We start from the raw sequence: 16,111 nt of genomic DNA, 5'->3' as shown, positions 1-16,111 counted from the left end.
ATTCATGAGAGACAGAGAGAGAGAGAGGCAGAGGCAGAGGGAGAAGCGGGCTCCCCGCAGAGCAGGGAGCCCCATGTGGGACTCGATCCCAGGACCCTGGGATCATGACCTGAGCCGAAGGCAGACGCCCAACCGACTGAGCCACCCAGGCATCCCATCCTGTTTATTTTTTTAAAAGGTGAGGGAGGGGGGTCTAGCAAGAATAGTACATTGGGATAAAACTAAATCCATACATTCATTAACTAATTATCATGACCAAGAATACCTCTTTCTCTTCTGTGAAATATTCTTTCTTCCCTAATCTCATTCCCTTTCACCATTTTAGATCTGGCAGTGCTGTCCAATAGAAATATAAGATGGGGTGCCTGGGTAGCTCAGTTGGTTGAGCATCTGACTCTTCGTTTCATATCTGACTCTTGGTTTGGGCTCAGGTCATGATCTCAGGGCAGGTCACAATCACAGGATTGTGGGATGGAGCCTGGTATTGGGGTCTGCCCTTAGCTCACTGTCTGCTTGAGATTCTTTCCCCCTTCTTCTCCCTTGCCCTCTGCTCCTCCCTGCTGGTCACGTACTCTCTTTTTATCTAAAATTTAAAAAAGTTTTTTAATTAAAAAAAAAAGAAATGAGAACCATAGATGTAATTTTAAATTTTATAGTGGTCACATAATAAAGGGAACAAGAAACAGGTGAAATTAACTTTAATAACATTTTATTTTTTAAATATTCAAAATATTATTTCAACATGTAATCAATATAAAAATTATCAAGGTACTTTACATTTTTTATTGCAAAGAATTTTATAACTCTAATATTTATTTCACACACTTTCATCACTTTGGATTTTATAAGTCCCTTATTCTTAGCACACTGCTCTCCTGCTCCTCCAAGAACCAGTACAGTTTTTACTTTGTGATGCAGGAATACTTTTTTTTTTTAAGATTTTATTTATTTATTTGACAGAGAGAGAGAACACAAGCAGGGGGAGAGGGAGAGGGAGAAGCAGGCTCCCCACTGAGCAGGGAGCCCGATACGGGGCTCAATCCCAGTGGGATCATGACCTGAGCCGAAGGCAGATGCTTAACGACTGAGCCACCCAGGCGCCCCTCATACAGGGCAGTTTTAGGCAAACATTCTTTTTAAGGAATTCCTTTGTGAGTATCCTAATTTGTGTTTCCACAAGATTTGTATTTATCTCTTCACTATACTTATATCTCATATGGGTGTGAGGGTTTTTATATCGTTTTTTGAAATCAGACTCTGTGATATTAAAAAAGATGTCATCTTGGTCATCTTCGTATTTCCAGTGCCTGGCATCATTCCTGACTAAAACAGGGGCTCGGGCAAGTTGTTTCATTTAGTAAACAGGTTAGTACTGTAGTGAGTTTAATAGTGGCCTCCCAAGAGGATATGTCCAAGTCCTAATCCCTGGAACCTGTGAAGGTGACCTTATTTGGAATAAGGTTTTGGCAGATATAATTAAAGGATAATCAAGATGAGATCATCCTGGATTAGGATGGGCCCTAAATCCAATGATGGGTGTCCTTATAAGACATAGAAAAGGAGCTGTACAGAGATACACAGAAGAAAAATCCACGTGAAGATGGTGGCTGAGATCGTAGGGCAGTCACAAACCAAGGCACACCACGGATTGCTGGCAGCCACCAAAAGCTTGGAGAGGGGACTGGAATGGAGTCCCTCTCAGAAATTCCAGAAGGAGCCAATTTTACCAACACCTTGATGTCAGACTTCTGGCCTCCAGACCTGTGAGAGAATTTGTTTTAAGCCACCACATTTGTGGCAATTTGTACAACCTTAGGGGGAAAAAAAGTCTGTATCACTGCCCCAGATGACAATCATGGCAAGAGGCAGAAAGTCTCAGAGGAGTGACTGAGCTGGTAAAGCACCTCCCTGGATTTTATTAATAACCAAACAGGGTTCTTGTGACTGGAATATAGATAAAATGTCATGAGACTCTGAACATGATTTTAGAAAAGGAGAAGGGAGATGATATACTTTTGTAACAGAACTAAAGGTTTTTGATAGCCCGATGCAACATTTTACCTAATGATATAACACCAAAAGAACTCCATCAAATTAAATCTGGTAACCAAACAAGGGTACTTAGTATCACTATTATTAATATGGTCCCCAGGGGCGCCTGGGTGGCTTAGTTGTTAGGCGTCTGCCTTCGGCTCGAGTCATGATCCCAGGATCCTGGAATCGAGCCCCGCATCGGGCTCCCTGCTCTGTGGGGTGCCTGCTTCTCCCTCTCCCACTCCCTCTGCTTGTGTTCCCTCTCTCCCTGTGTCTCTGTCAAATAAATAAATAAAATCTTAAAAAAAAAAAAATATGGTCCCCAAATTTTTATCAATGCAATAATTCAAGAAATAAAAGTAGATTATCTATTAAAAAGAATTGAGTTTTAAAAACAAATTGAAGACCAAATGAAGAAAAAAACTACTGAAATACTAGCAAGATATTTAAACTATTTAAATAAATTATCTGAAAGCTTTCCTGTTTGCCGACAGTAATCTGATGAAATATGATTAAATTCTATTCATATTGCAATAAATATATAAGGATCAAGGTATAACTTTGCTGAGAGAAGTGTGACATTTATAAGGACAAACTCAAAATGGTGTGGAGAGATTCAAAATAGAACTTGTTAAATGGGGTAAGGTAAGGGCAGGGTGGGGCATCTCAGCACTGGACAGTCTAGCGGGGTCCAATGTCAGGACAACGGACACAGGCTACGGCGGGGGGGGGGGAGGGGGGTAAACCACTTCACCTTTCCAGTCCATGGATGATGGGTGTTTCCTTTGAAGCAGTGATGCCAAGGAATAGAATAGGCAATACCACACAGATGAGCTGATTTATTAACAGAATCATCAGGAAAAGCAAGTTTCCAATATCAAGAGACTATCCTGAGAAAGTCTTCTAAAACATTTGCTTCCCACCCCTTGCTTCACCATCTTCTTTTGTCACACAAATCCCTCATAAACCATTACTGCAAAACCCATCTACAAGATATGTGCCTTTAAGTTACTAATCTTCTATTTGCCTGTTTCCTCATTTATAAAACAATGGTGGTGATATTACTGTTACAGACCATAAGGGAGGCATTCTTAGAATATATTTCAATTGCTGTTACTGTAACCTGATCACTAAGGGGTTTAATCAACAAATCATTTTATAGTTTTATATTTGGATCTGTGATCAATTCTGAGTTAACATATAAGGTGTGAGGTTTCAATTAGGGTTCATTTCATCTGCAAATGGATATCCAATCATTCCAGCACTAAATTGTTAAAGACTATCATTTTTTTTTTTTTTAAAGATTTTATTTATTTATTTGACGGAGATAGAGACAGTGAGAGAAGGAACACAAGCAGGGGGAGTGCGAGAGGGAGAAGCAGGCTTCCCGCTGGGCGTGGCGCCCGATGCAGGGCTCGATCCCAGGACCCTGGGATCATGACCTGAGCCGAAGGCAGACGCTTAACCAACTGAGCCACCCAGACGCCCCAAACTTTATTCTTTTTCAAAACAGTTTTGGCAGGTGCTGCGCCTGGCTGGCTCAGTTGGTAGTGTGTGCTACTGGATCTCAGGGTCATCAGTTCCAGCCCTACACGGGGCGTAAAGCTTACTTAAAATAGCTTTGGCTATTCAGTTCTATTTTCCATTATATACTATTTCTCTTTATCTCTGGCAATTTTCATTGTTCAGACGTCTACTTTGTCTGATATTAAGATGGTTACTTCAGATTTTTGTTTACTATTCTATGTTATATCTTTTTCTATCCCTTTAAATTTAAAACTATCTGTACAGACTATGGGGCACTTGGGTGGTCTCTTAAGCAACTGCCTTCGGCTCAGGTCATGATCCCAGGGTCCTGGGATCGAGATCCTCGTCGGGCTCCCTGCTCATCGAGGAGTCTGCTTCTCCCTCTTCCTCTGCCCCCCTCCCCGACCTGTTCTCTCTCTCTAAAATAAATGAATAAAATCTTTTTTTTTTAGATTTTATTTATTTGGCAGAGCGAGACACAGCGAGAGCAGAAACACAAGCAGGGGGGAGAGAGAGAAGGAGAAGCAGGCTTCCCGCTGAGCAGGATCTGGGATCATGACCTGAGCCGAAAGCAGACGCTTAATGACTGAGCTACCCAGGCGCCCCATAAATGAATAAAATCTTAAAAAAAAAAAAAAAAACCCACCTATACAGACTTTCTTATAGACACTGAGTCTTTTTTTAATCCATTCTGACAATTTTGGTTGTTTAATTGGTTTGTTTATACCATTTATATTTCGTGCCAAAAAGAATTAACACAGCGGGCCTGAACCTGCTAACCTCATCAAGGCCTGCTTGCAAGGCTGGTCCTTGGCTGGCATCTGAGAACTTGCCTGGTAAACAGTTGCCTACACGCATATAAAACTTGCCCTAAATGATAAGAGTGGCTCACTGCACCTAAACTGACAAACAACATGTATGCTGAACACCGGCTTTCCTTCTGAACATCTGGAATTTCAGTGACTGGCACAAGTAACACGGGCATGATGTGTCTCCGTGACTGACTCCCGAGGAAGATCCTGAATCCCCAGCCTCCGGTGAGGTTCCCTCGTAGACAACACTTCACAAAAGTTGTTGCAACGTGTTGCTGGGGGAATTCAGTGCATCCTGTGTGACTTCACTAAGATGACTCTGGGAAGCTCAGGTCTGGTTTCTTCTAGATATCACCCCATGAGCCTTTTTCCCTCTACTGATTCTGCTTTGCATCCTCATAATGTAATAAATCTTAGCCACAAGTACAATTATATCCTGAGTCCTATGACTCTTTCTGTGAAAAAGAATTTAACTTGGTAATAGAAATTTTAGTTAAATGTTTTACTTTAGCAAAACACACCTAAAATGAACTAACAGGGGGCGCCTAGGTGGCTTAGTGGGTTAAGCGTCTGCCTTGGGCTTAGGTCATGATCCTGGGGTTCTGGGATTGAGCCCCACATGGGGCTCTCTACTCAGTAGGGAGCCTGCTTCTCCCTTTCCCTCTGCCTTCCCCACCCTGTTTGTGCTCAATCTCTCAAAAATAAATAAAATCTTTAAAATAAATAAAATAAAATGAACTAACAGTAAAAAGAAAGTTTTAAATTGAGGCTTCACAATTTCATATAATCACAAAGACCAGTATTATGTTTCAATTTACAAATTGAATGTTGTAAAATCTTAACTTACCTTAAGGATTATAAATGAAGAAAAACAGATTAGAGGGGCACCTGGCTGGCCCAGTCGGAAAAGCATGTGATTCTTGATCTTGGGGTTGTGAGTGTGAGCCCCATGTTGGGTGTACAGATTACTTAAAAATAAAACTATAAAAAAAAAAACAAAAAGATTAGGATGAAAAGGAGCTCCTGGTTGGCTCAGTTGGCTGAGCATCGGACTCTTGGTTTCTACTCGGGTCATGATGTCAGGGTTGTGGGATGGAGCCCCGCATCAGGCTCTGCACTCAGTGTGAAGATTCTCTCCCTCTCTCTCTGCCTCTGCTCCTCCCCCTGCTCACGTGCGCTCTCTCTCACTCAAATAAATAAATAAAATCTTTTTTTTAAAAAAAGATTAGGATGAAAAAAATCAAAATAAAAAAAATTATGAATCTAAGACCTTTAATTGAATTTTTCAAAAGCATGTCTCTCAAATGTGTTTAGAGCAACATGGTATTTTTATATATTTTTTATATTTACATATACTTTTTTACTTCACATAACTGAAATCATTTCAATATGCATATTTAATTGCTGAGGTACACTAGTACAATATAAACTGAAATAAGCTCAAAATGCAAGAGACATTTTGAGGCATTACAAAATACTGAAAAGGAAATTTTTTTAAAATACTGATTTCATAAGTTCACAGTACAAATCGGTTACACAGCTTCCAGTTCTGTAATAACAGCTGCTCTTTGTTCCTCGTCTCTCTGTATAAGGTTAGACAGAAGTCAGCGGAGTTCTCCTATAAAACAAGCTATATCAGCTTGAGCTGATTTGGCTAATACTATAGATGTCACTGCCCTTCAACACTGATCTGCTTCAATTCTGTGGGACTTGAATAATATATCTGTGTTCCACGGTTTCTTTCTTTTTTTTTTTTTAAGGCCATTTGATATAATCTTTTTTTTTTTTTTTAAGATTTTATTTATTTATTTGACAGAGAGAGACAGTGAGAGAGGGAACACAAGCAGGGGGAGTGGGAGAGGGAGAAGCAGGCTTCCCGCAGGGCAGGGAGCCCGATGCGGGGCTCGATCCCAGGACCCTGGGACCACGACCTGAGCCAAAGGCAGACACGCAACGACTGAGCCACCCAGGCGCCCCTGATATAATCTTCTGATTAGAGTTAAACAAAAAAATGAAATGAACACCTGATGCCCCATCTTCAATGTTGGAAATTCTGCACAGCTCAGCAGACAGCACCAGGGTAAGTTTGGCTTCCACTGCCTTCAGGACCAAGCATCAGAGAAGGGACACTGGTCAGGAGAGCATCAAACTAGTTTGTGTGCAATCTTTTGTGGCTGAAAACAAAGCAAAAACTAAATTTTTCATTTAATATATGTAACAAGAATACATTATAAACATTATTTTCCCCATTTTATAGATGAGGAAGGTAAGGATGGATTAAATTATATAAAGGGCCTTAAGAATATCAAATATGTTTCAGAGCTGAGAGTTAATCCCAAGACTCTTGATTCCAAAGCTTGTACAGATACACCCACCCCACCTATAAGCACTACCTAATATTCCAGTCTACAATTGAATGGAATCAAAATGGCACTTAAGCACATACTTCAGTAGGCCTTCTGACCAAAAACTATAGAAATGACAAAAGGTACTTTAAAAACATAAATGGGTATCATTGCTGGAAAATGAGAAGGGTCACCCTCAGTGGACATGGAATTTTGAGGGATTCAAAGATGGAATGACCACAGAGTTGGATCCAGAGTTCAGAACCTGCAGAAGATGACAGCTTGAAAAGATGCAAGAAGCTCTAGAGACAGTCTGAGTCCTGGCGCTCCCTCCCCCTCGGGCCCAGACAGCTAGAAAGCAGCTATGGGTCTACTCCCAGACTGACACAGTATAACCAGGGAGGCAGAGAAGTGCCCGTGGTGTCTGGCAGCAGCTAAGATACCTTGGGAATGCCACATCACTACTGTCTCCTGGTACCCAGACCACACCACACTCCATCCTGTTGCCAATAAAGGGTATAGGTAAACAGTATTTAGTCATGCCAGCAGGAACTCTCACGTGACATCTGAGAAAAACCAACATCCCAAAGAGCATTACCCAACTGGAAGGACAAAAACTAACACTGAAGGAAACTAAGCCAATAATACACCAAACAGGAGATTTTGAAAGATGTGTCTAATATATTCAGAGAAATATGAGAGACTAAGGCACCTATATAAGAGTATCTTTTATGCAAAAGAGCAGTTTTGTTAATTCTTATATTAAAAATAGTGTCAAAAAATAGTGTCAAAATCTGAAAGAAATCCTAACAATATTAAGGAAATATCAGAATAAAGGAAAATTTGTACAGTGAAATGGTGAGCTGGAAGACGCCATCAATGGTCTCAAATGTGGTGCAAAAGAAAAGAGGAAGTGTTAGCTTTAGTTGTAAGGGATGAAACTGTAAATTCTAATAGCTAACTACTGAATGTTCTAGAAGGTGAGAAAAGATAATTAAGCTGGGGTAATACACCAAGAACAGTAAGTAATACTCCAAATTGCAGAAAAATAGGAGTCCTAAAAGAGGATATATTCAGATGCCTTGAACATATTGGGAATACAAATATTTGTCAAGTTAAGGCAAGGGTGCCTCAAATGTCATGACAAAATTTGGTAATTAGATTACTAGGAACTTCTCTGTAATATTCTTAGTTATAATAGTTAATTGTAATAAAAACTCTTACACTTAACCAATAACACTGGCTTACTTGTTTGCAGCAGGAGGTATATTTACAGAGTATAACTAATGATGGAAGCTGAATTTCATCTTGATGATCAAACCCAGTTTTTAACCCATTGTCTATGGCTTTAATAATTGTTATGATAACAGAACCAATAAAATAATTCTTCTTAATACCTTGTGGTCATAAGCAACCACCTGCTTTCTTCCTTTTAAGGTTTTATTTATTTATTTGAGAGAGAGAGCATGCGAGTAGGGGGAGGGGCAGAGGGAGAGGGAGAGAGAGAATCTTAAGCAGACTCCCCTCTCTGCACAGAGCCCAACGTGGGGCTCAATCTCACAACCCTTAGATAATGACATGAGCCAAAACCATGAGTCAGATGCTCAATCAACTGAGCAACGGAGGCACCCCCCCAACCTGCTTTATTCTTATAACAAAGTTTGGTTAAAATAAAAATGAGTGGGGCACCTGGGTGGCTCAGTCAGTTAAGCATCTGCCTTTGACTCCAGTCATGAGCCCAGGGTCCTGAGATCAAGCCCCATGTCAGGCTCCCTGCTCAGCGGGGAGCCTGCTTCCCCTTCTCCCTTTGCCCCTTCCCCTGTTGGTGTTCTCTCTGTCTCTCTTTAGCTCTCTTTCTCTAATAAATAAATAAAATCTTTAAAAAAATGGGGATACCTGTGTGGCTCAGTCAATTAAGCATCTGCGTTTGGCTCAGGTCATAATCCCAGGGTCCAGGAATCAAGTCCCGCCTGGGGCGCCCTACTCAGCCAGGAGCGTGCTTCTCCCTCTGCCTGTAGTTCCCCCTGCTTGTGCTTGCACGCCCCCTCTCTCTCTCTCTGACAAATAAATAAATAAAATCCTTAAAAAAATAAAATAAATAAAAATGAGTAAAGAACAATCAAGTTATGGGGCGCCTGGGTGGCTCAGTCGTTAAGCGTCTGCCTTCAGCTCAGGTCATGATCCCAGGGTCCTGGGATCGAGCCCCGCATCGGGCTCCCCGCTCCGCGGGAAGCCTGCTTCTCCCCTTCACACTCCCCTTGCTTGTGTTCCCTCTCTCGCTGGCTCTCTCTCTGTCAAATAAATAAATAAAATCTTTAAAAAAAAAAAAAAAAAAAAAAAAAAAAGAACAATCAAGTTCATTTCTAAAAAAAAATTCTCCCCCAAATGAAAAGAACATCAGTAAGCTGTGTGATGACTTCAGACTAATATATAGATAATTGAAAGGGGAGCTGGGGAAAACAAAATAAAAAAAAATTTTTTTAAGAAATGATAGCCTACAACTTTAACTGTAAAATCTGCAATTCCAAGAAGCTCAATGAACCCTACATAAAAAAAACATGAAGAAAACTACACCAAAGAACATCATAATCAAATTGCTCAAAACAAGTGATAAAAAAAAAGAAAACCAACTCAAGTCAGTAAAAACAGACAATAAATAACGTATATAAGGATAACATCAGATTTCTTACTGGAAACAATGTAAGAAAGAGGACAGTGGAATGACAGCTTTAAAGTACTGAAAGACCAAACTCTAAATGTAGAGATAGTAAAAATATCTTTCAAAAATGAAGGCAAAGCTTCCAGTCCAGGACAAGATAGACATACTTCATATTCCTCCACTAAGTACAACTAAACATCCTGACCATTATATAAATAAACAAGACTGAAAGGTAGAGAGAAAATGGCAGATCAAGAAGGGATCCTGGGAACCAAGAAATGACATGATGTTGGGGTCCCTGGGTTTTCTTTTTGCCTCATATATTCCAGACTATGTATTAGAAAAGCCAGCAATCTGGGGTGCTGGGTGGCTTAGTTGGTTAAGTGTCTGCCTTCGGTTCAGGTCATGATCCTGGAGTCCTGGGATCGAGCCCCACATCAGGCTCCCTGCTAAGCAGGGAGCCTGCTTCTCCCTCCCCCTGCTCCTTCTCTCTAATAAATAAATAAAATCTTAAAAAAAAAAATCTTTAAAAAAAGAAAAAAAGAAAAGCCAGCAATCTGAAAATATCAATGGATGCAGATTTTTAAAAGCCTAAGAGTAGTATGTTTTTTCCAGCCAAAGGACAGGAAAGGGGCAGCCTTACAAGACAGAAAACTTTTAGATAATAAACATCTTGTTCCAGCCAAACTACGTAAAAAAAGTGTCACACCACCCCTACCCATATCAGCAAGCCTAGACTTACACCCTCTTCTAGGCTGGGACATGGCACAGCTCACCCTCCTATCAAGGTGCTGTCATTGAAGGTCCAGTGGGGAACCTGACAGCCACCATAGTCCACTAGCATAAAACATCCCTTCCATTCCCCGATCTCCAGACTGTCAACAGAGGCCAAGTGGAGAACTTGGACTTCCACCCTATTGGGCAGTAATGATATCACCTTCCTTTCCCTTTCCAGTGTGGCATCAGAGAAGAACAAGATTTAGGGGATGCCTGGGTGGCTCAGTCAGTTGAGCGTAGTAGGGCTCTTGATTTTGGCTCAGGCCATGATCTCAAGAGTCCTGGCATCAAGTCCTGGAATGGGCTCTGCGCTCAGTAGGGAATCTACCTACTTGAAGATTCTCTCTCCCTCTCTCTCTGCCCCTCCCCACTGCTCTCTCTCTCTCTCTCTCTAAAATAAATCCGGGCACCTGGGTGGCTCAGTCGGTTAAGCATCTGCCTTTGGTGCAGGTCATGATCCCAGGGTCCTGGGATCGAGTCCCAAATCGGGCTCCCTGCTGGGTGGGGAGTCTGCTTCTCCCTATACCCCACCCTCCTGCTCATGCTCTCTCTCTCTCTCAAGTAAATAAATAAAAACAAAAATAAATAAATAAATCTTTTTTTTTTTTTTTTTTTTTTTTAAAGATTTTATTTTATTTATTTGACAGAGAGAGCACAAGCAGAGGGAGAGAGAGAGAGAAGCAGGCTCCCCGCTGAGCAAGGAGCCCGATGCGGGACTCGATCCCAGGACCCTGGGATCACGACCCAGGCCGAAGGCAGCCGCTTAACCGACTGAGCCACCCAGGCGTCCCAATAAATAAATCTTAAACAAAAAAACAGAAGATTTATTAAGAGCCTGAGCCTCAAAAAATAGCTCAAAATGTCCAGGATCCAATTTTAACAAAATGTCATACTAAGAGCAATGAAAATAGCCACTTGAATGAGAAAAGAAAACCACTATCAACCCCAATATCTGCAATACCTAACAAGGATTTTATTTTATTTTATTTTATTTTTTAAAGATTTTATTTATTTATTTGACAGAGAGAGATAGCGAGAGCAGGAACACAAGCAGGGGGAGTGGGAGAGGGAGAAGCAGGCTTCCCGCAGAGCAGGGAGCCCGATGCGGGGGCTCGATCCCAGGACCCTGGAATCATGACTCGAGCCGAAGGCAGGCGCTTAACGACTGAGCCACCCAGGCGCCCCACAACTGAGCCACCCAGGTGCCCCCAAATATGTGGAAATTTAAATTAAAAATATAATACCATTTATGATAGCTCACCAAAATTAAAATACTTAGGTATCTAACAAATGCTATGTAACAATACATAGGTAGGACCTGTATGCTAAAAACTACAAAATACTTATGAAAGAAATCCAAAAAGATTTAAGTAAATGAACGACATACTGTATTCAGAGATTGGAAGACTCAACATAGTACAGATAGATGTCAATTCTCTCCCAAAATGATATATAGGTTTAACATATTTCCTATCAAAATCCCAGCAATATTTTTTATAAGATATAGACAGTCTAAAATGTATATGGAAAGGCAAAGGAACAATAACCAAATAATTCTGAAAAAGATGAATAAAGTTGAACTCATTACACACAAGTTTAGAAATCAGCATAAAGTTGCAATGAAGACAATTAAGTATTGATGAAAGGATACTCAGATAAATCAGTTGAACAGAGAAGAGTCCAGATCTAGACCCACACAGATATGGCCACTTGATGTCTTGCAACAGGGGCATCTGGCTGGCTCAGTAGGTAGATCTAGCATGTGCCTCTTCATCTCAGGAGTCCTCAGTTCAAGCCCCACATTGGGTGTAGAGATCATTAAAATTAAATAAATAGGGGTGCTTGGTTGGCTCAGTCAATTAAAGTTAAGTGTCTGACTCTTGGTTTTGGCTTGGGTGATGATTTCAGGGTCCTGGGATGGAGCCCCACACTCACGTTGAGCTCCACACTCAGCGTGGAGTCCGCTTGGGATTCTCTCCCTCTCCCTCTGCCCCTCCCCCACAACACACGCTCAGTGTGCTCTTTCTAAAATAAATAAATCTTTTCAAAAAATAAATAAATAGGGGCGCCCCTGGGTGGCTCAGTCGGTTAAGTGTCTGCCTTCGGCTCAGGTCATGATTCTGGGATGGAGCCCCACACATCGTGCTCCCTGCTCAGGGGGGAGCCTGCTTCTCCCTCTCTGTCTGCTGCTCCCCCTGCTTGAGCTCTCTCTCTCAGATAAATAAAATCTTTATTTAGGGGCACCTGGGTGGCTTAGCCAGTTAAGCGACTGCGTTCGGCTCAGGTCATGATCTCAGGGTCCTGGGATCGAGCCCTGCATCCAGCTCCCTGCTCGGTGGGAGTCTTGCTTCTCCCTCTCCCACTCCCCCTGCTTGTGTTCCCTCTCTCGCTGTCTTTCTCTGTCAAATAAATAAAATCTTAAAAAAAAAAATCTTTATTTAAAAAATAAATAATTTTTAAAAATAATGATTTCTTATAATGGAGCAAAGGCAATTTAGTAGAAGAAGTAGTCTTTTCAACAAATGGTGCTGGAACAGTTGTATATCCATTTTTCTGCCTATCTCTGGATATAAAGGGAAAAAAGATGTGGTGCCTAGCTGGCTCAGTCGGTAAAGCATGTGACTCTTGATCTTGGGGCCATGAGTTCAAGTGAGTTCAAGGCCCACACGTGGCATAGAGTTTACTTAAATTTTTTTTAAAAGTACTTTTTTAATTAAAAAAAGAGAAAATAAATAAATTTAAAAATTTTTTAAAAGAGAAACTTGATCTAAATCTCATACCTCATTAAAAAAAAACTCAAAATGATAAAATGGAAAATTGTAAAACTTTTAAAAGAAAATATAGGTGGAAAATCTTCAAGACCTAGTGCTATGTTAACAGTTAGATAGAATACTAAAAGCAAGATCCATAAAAGAAAAAGTTGAGAATCTTGACTTCATCAAAATTAAAACCTTTTTTGCTCTGCAGCACTGTTAGGAGAAGATAAACTACAAACTGAAAGAAAATTTTGTAAATCACGCATTTGGACCTGTATTTAGTAATCTATTGATTTATTTATTTATAAAGATTTATTTATTTGAGAGAGAGAGCAGGAGCAGAGTGAAGAGGCAGAGGGAGAGGGAGAAGCAGGCTCCCCGCTGAGCAGGGAGCCTGATGGGGGGTTTGATCCCAGGACCCTGGGATCATGACCTGAGCTGAAGGCAGATGCTTAACCAACTGGAACCACCTGGTGCCCCTGGACCTATATTAAGATAGAATAAGGTCTGTCAAAACTCAACAGAAAGGAAACAGCTCAATTTTTTAAAATGGGAAAAACACTTGTCCAGATATTTACAAAGGGATATAAGGATGACAAATAAGCTCATGAAAAGATAATCAACATTATTAGCTATTAGAGACATGCAAATTAAAGTCATAATAATATATGGCCATATACTCCATTAAAATGGCTAAAATAAATATTTTAAGTTTTTAAAATTGACAATATCAAGTACTAGTGAAGATGTAAAGCAACTGGAACTCTCATGCATTGCTAATGGGAATGCAGAATGGCACAGACACTCTGGAAAAGTTTGGTAATTGCTTACAAAATTAAATATTTACTCACTCTCTAATCTAGCAATCCCACTGGCTTTAGGAGGTAAACTGGCACAACTGTTTTCCAAAGTATCTTTACGTGATGAAGTTAAATGTGGGCAAATCCTATAACCCAGGAATTCCACTGTAGGTATAGTCTAAAGTAAGTCTGGCACATCTAACATAGTTTTGGAATATAGGTGAGGTTTGGTGGGGTGAGCTCCAGAGCTGAGGACCAAGAAAGAATTCTTGAGATAAGGGAAGTTCTAAAAGAATCTTCATATGCTAAAGAACACAGGATACCAGCGACCTCGCTATTGTCAAACCAAGATTGTTTTTCCCTCTAGCAAGTCATTAACATTAAAACAGTTGGGAGCTTCCTGGAGGAAGGTTATACTCTGCCTGTCTTAAGTATTTGTCAATGGGTTGCAGGTTATATGGACATTTAATTTTATCTACATTTCCTTCTGCCTTTGTTCCCACATCACTGGTGCCCCAGAAGACACGTGCTGGTTCAAAGCACCACTGTTTATAATATCCCAAACTGGAAACAACCTATATGTCCTTTAACAGAATAGTGGAGTGTTGCCTGCTTATTAAATGGAATACTATAAAACAGCAAAAAATATTATAGCTTTATGCCTGGTCTTAGAATAATCCTGTGAAGACAACAGACAAGGCTAATTAACAAAAGAAAGACACCGAAGAAAACAGTGTTTTATAATATATTATAATAATATGTTATTATACACACATACATATATATATATATATGAGAACTTGAGACAAAGCTCTGGACCCATTCCCACACCTCTGAATTTAGGCTCATTCCAAGATGAGCTCTCAAAAAGGAACCTGTGCAAAATGTAGTCAAGGGTATGACTAGAAAAAGGGAAAGAAAAACAAATAGCTGACTACACACAGGAAGCAGCAAAGCCTGACCAAGAGGCAAAGGAAATCAATGAGGAAATATTTCAGACTGAAGTGTTCAAATTTAGTGAAGCAGATAAAGGAAGACCACAGAGAAGAAATGCAGATAGAAGAGGAAGAAGTAAAATTTCTGAAGAAAAAAAGTTCAAAGACTTGAAAATATTTCCTCAGGGAGGCAGGAAATGGGGCTATAGAGAGAAGAAAGTTTTTGAGTAATAAAACCTTGTGCAAGTTTGACTCTTGAATATGTGAAAGTACTGCCTTTAATTAATTAAGAGCCTCCACCCCACCCCCACCCCCCGCCACGTCTCACTACCCTTAAAGGTGTCCCTCAGGCTGGCGCAGACGTCGCAGACCTGCAGGTCCTGGGATGCCCACCGTCTAGGACTCCCCCGACATCCCTGGCCTAAGGAAGGGATTCCTCAAACTCGGTCCCTCTGGATCCCCTTGTCTTCATCTCCCCAGATGGACTAGCGATTCCCTCACTTGGCTCCCTCTACAACTAAACCCCCCCGCCCAACATACACTCCAAATCTCAGTCCCGCTGTCCCCACACCCAAGGGCCCAGTTCCCGGTCGGTTCCAGTTGTGCGGCCCTCAGCCTCAGACCCGCCGCCCGTCCCGCCCCTCACCTCGGGCTCCGAGTCTCCACGCTCCCGCTCTTCACATCCGGCACCTCGATCGTCCTTCTGAGCACCCAGAGGAGGGTGGAACGCGGGGAACTTGGCAGTTGTAGCTGAGGCCGTTAAGGCTTATTTGCCATCACCATGGAAACCCCTGGCAGCGCGCCCTGGGCGGGGCCTCCGAGGGGCGGGGTCTGGCGCGCGGCAGGCCCGAGTGCACAACTCCCGCCGGTCGGGCGTACGCGGCGTTTACCTCAGCGCCGCTGCTGTGGGTTTGCCCGATTCCCGCTCGGCCCTGCACCCCAGCACCCTGTAGCAACAGCCCCGGGAGCCCGCGCCCCCGCCGTCATCGCTAGCCTGTTTCCCCGCGGAACCCCACCTTCTCCAGGAAGACGGGGCTGGAAGGACGCATGGAGTGCGGCGGGGCGGACCCTCAGTGACTAGCTCGGGTGGCGAGGCGGCGAGGGCGCCATTGTGACGCGCCCGGCTCCGAGCGGAGATTGGTCAGCCAAGCGTGTGGGGGAGCCGGGGTCGGCGGAGGGGGGCCGGAGGGGAGCGGTGCGGCAGAGCGTTCCTGAGCCCCTGAAGGTACAGACTGAAAAGCACCCCAAACATTGAGCCCAAAAGACGCCTAGCTCGAAGACCACCGTGAGAGGAGAAAATGGAAGTCATTTCCTGCCGGGGGAGAAAGGGAACCGAGAACAGCGGAGACTTAAAGGCGGCTCCAAGGGCAGAGTTTGAGGAGCGGGCGCAGGCTGTGCTCCCAGCCCTTCGGTCGCTACTCCGCATTGTCGCGTAGCTTCACCTGGCTCCCGGTTCCCCCGGAGGG

At 42.3% G+C, this 16,111-nt stretch overlaps 1 long non-coding RNA gene across 10 annotated transcripts in view; it reads right to left on the bottom strand.

Annotated features, from left to right (window-relative positions):
- The window catches only part of LOC144382558 (uncharacterized), a 110,649-nt gene extending 95,153 nt beyond the window's left edge, over positions 1 to 15,496 (bottom strand). For all 10 annotated transcript variants that reach the window (XR_013449699.1, XR_013449701.1, XR_013449704.1 and 7 more), the window contains exons 1-3: positions 15,292 to 15,496; positions 6,398 to 6,547; positions 5,221 to 5,354 (exon numbers count right to left, since the gene is read on the bottom strand). This is a non-coding gene — a long non-coding RNA (uncharacterized LOC144382558). The remainder of the gene's footprint in view (positions 1 to 5,220; positions 5,355 to 6,397; positions 6,548 to 15,291) is intronic.
- Positions 15,497 to 16,111: the final 615 nt, after the last annotated feature.

The sequence above is a fragment of the Halichoerus grypus genome, chromosome 7, assembly GCF_964656455.1.
Source record: "Halichoerus grypus chromosome 7, mHalGry1.hap1.1, whole genome shotgun sequence".
Classification (NCBI taxonomy): domain Eukaryota; kingdom Metazoa; phylum Chordata; class Mammalia; order Carnivora; family Phocidae; genus Halichoerus; species Halichoerus grypus.
The sequence above is the reverse complement of the archived record's forward strand: the minus strand, read 5'-3'. Positions and strand labels throughout refer to the sequence as shown.